Here is a 2,500-nt window from a genome sequence, read left to right as displayed (position 1 = left end):
CTCGCGAAACGACACCGGAAGCGCGACCGAGACGAAGAGGCTGGGCACTGAGAACAGTCCCCGACCCACGACGCCCCAGCCGGCACCGGGCGCTCGGCCCCGAAGGGCAGACGCGGCGATCTCTCCTCGCCCGAACGGCGGGCCGACGGACACGCGCGCCTATAGTACCCGACCGAGGCCGGGTTACCTTGCGCGCGGCCTTCTCGCCGCCGTCCAGACGGTCGCGGCCTTCGCCCGGCGCTAGTGCGCTGGTCCCCGATCGGGCGGCGCCGCCGGCGGCCCGTGAGGGTCCGCACGACAACGTCGCCGACAGGGGGCCGGCTGAAAGCGACCGGGCGACCCGACAGGCCCTCCCGTTTGCCTCTCGACGGTTTCACGTACTCTTTAACTCTCTCTTCAAAGTGCTTTTCAACTTTCCCTCACGGTACTTGTTCGCTATCGGTCTCGTGACCGTATTTAGCCTTAGATGGAGTTTACCACCCGCTTTGGGCTGCATTCCCAAACAACCCGACTCTGGGAAGACGCCGTAGCGCGCCCGCCTGTCGCCGCCATGGGCCTGACACCCGCTCTGGGAAAAGGCCTCGATCAGAAGGACGCGGGCGACCGGCGAAGCGCGCCGTGACGAATTCCGTACGCCACAATTCCGCGCACTCCAAAAGCGCGCGGATTCGGCGATGGGCACATCCCGCTTCACTCGCCGTTACTGAGGGAATCCTCGTTAGTTTCTTTTCCTCCGCTTAGTAATATGCTTAAATTCAGCGGGTAGCCTCGTCCGACCTCAGGCCGAAAGTAAGGACCGGGACTATTCTTCCCGTTCCGCGCTCGCCGTCGGCGCCGCGCGCCGCCGCGCACCTCGATTCCCGCCCTTGAGCCGCCAGCCGTTGGCCTCTTCGAGGTCGACTCGCCGCCGCCGCGCGGGATTCTGGTCGCGATCGTCGCGCATCGTGCCGTGCTGTCTTGAGCGGGACGGGCGCTCGCGCGTCCGACGCCGCAGCAGCCGCGCGGAGAAATCCCCGCGCGGAACGTTTGCAACGCGACCCTGAGGCGGGCGCGGCCCCGGGATTGACCCGAGGCCGCAATTTGCGTTCAGAACGTCGATGCTCAATGTGTCCTGCAATTCACACTAATTCACGCAGCTAGCTGCGTCCTTCATCGACTCACGAGCCGAGTGATCCACCGCCAAGAGCCATCCACGATTGTTTCGCTCGCACAGTGCCTCGCACTATAGGGTGACAAAATAGACCGCGCCGAGCGGTCGGCCAGGCCGACGCTTGAAGCCGGAGCGCGCGGCACCGCGGCACTCGACGCGCAAACATTACCGGGTGACCGAATCGCCGGCCGGCGCGCCGCTCCTCGCGGGTCGGGCGCCGGGTAGCAAAGACTTTTTCTCTCGCTTGTCCGAGTTTCGCGTTCGCCGAAGCGTTTGCGAGACCGTTAATGATCCTTCCGCAGGTTCACCTACGGAAACCTTGTTACGACTTTTACTTCCTCTAAATGATCAAGTTAGATCGTCTTCTCGGACGCCGGCTCGACCGTTGCCGGCCGCGCCAGGTCCAATCGGAGGACCTCACTAAACCATTCAATCGGTAGTAGCGACGGGCGGTGTGTACAAAGGGCAGGGACGTAATCAACGCGAGCTAATGACTCGCGCTTACTGGGAATTCCTCGTTCAAGGGAAATAATTGCAATTCCCTATCCCTAGCACGACCGGGGTTCAGCGGGTTACCCAGACCTGTCGGCCAAGGCGAGCACATGCTGATCCGGTCAGTGTAGCGCGCGTGCGGCCCCGAACATCTAAGGGCATCACAGACCTGTTATTGCTCAATCTCGTGTGGCTAAACGCCACTAGTCCCTCTAAGAAGTTAGACGCCGACCGATTGGGTCGCGTAACTAGTTAGCAAGCCAGAGTCTCGTTCGTTATCGGAATTAACCAGACAAATCGCTCCACCAACTAAGAACGGCCATGCACCACCACCCACAGAATCAAGAAAGAGCTCTCAATCTGTCAATCCTCACTGTGTCCGGGCCGGGTGAGATTTCCCGTGTTGAGTCAAATTAAGCCGCAGGCTCCACTCCTGGTGGTGCCCTTCCGTCAATTCCTTTAAGTTTCAGCTTTGCAACCATACTTCCCCCGGAACCCAAAGACTTTGGTTTCCCGCAAGCTGCCGGAGAGGTCGTAAAACTAACGCCCCCCGATCGCTAGTTGGCATCGTTTATAGTCAGAACTAGGACGGTATCTGATCGTCTTCGAACCTCTGACTTTCGCTCTTGATTAAAGAAAACATTCTTGGCAAATGCTTTCGCAGTCGTTCGTCTTGCGCCGATCCAAGAATTTCACCTCTAACGGCACAGTACGAATGCCCCCGTCTGTCCCTCTTAATCATTACCTCGCGCTCCGAAAACCAACAAAATAGAACCGAGGTCCTATTCCATTATTCCATGCACCATTATTCAGGCGAATCGCCTGCTTTGAACACTCTAATTTTTTCAAAGTAAACGT

The 2,500-nt window shown here is 59.3% G+C and overlaps 2 non-coding genes and 1 pseudogene across 2 annotated transcripts in view; all 3 read right to left on the bottom strand.

The window, feature by feature from the left end:
* LOC146144627 (large subunit ribosomal RNA) overlaps positions 1-786 on the bottom strand; it is a 3,679-nt pseudogene extending 2,893 nt beyond the window's left edge.
* Positions 787-1,034: 248 nt separating this feature from the next.
* On the bottom strand, positions 1,035-1,188 carry LOC146144626 (5.8S ribosomal RNA). The gene has a single exon (XR_014499026.1). It is a non-coding gene; the product is annotated as a 5.8S ribosomal RNA (ribosomal RNA).
* Positions 1,189-1,435: 247 nt separating this feature from the next.
* The window catches only part of LOC146144625 (small subunit ribosomal RNA), a 1,811-nt gene continuing 746 nt past the window's right edge, over positions 1,436-2,500 (bottom strand). Inside the window, exon 1 of the ribosomal RNA XR_014500088.1 lies at positions 1,436-2,500. This exon is cut by the window's right edge and continues 746 nt beyond it. This is a non-coding gene — a ribosomal RNA (small subunit ribosomal RNA).

The sequence above is a fragment of the Ascidiella aspersa genome, chromosome 5 (assembly GCF_963924565.1).
Source record: "Ascidiella aspersa chromosome 5, kaAscAspe10.2, whole genome shotgun sequence".
NCBI classification, from domain to species: Eukaryota; Metazoa; Chordata; class Ascidiacea; order Phlebobranchia; family Ascidiidae; genus Ascidiella; species Ascidiella aspersa.
This window is presented reverse-complemented; position numbering and strand designations above follow the sequence as displayed.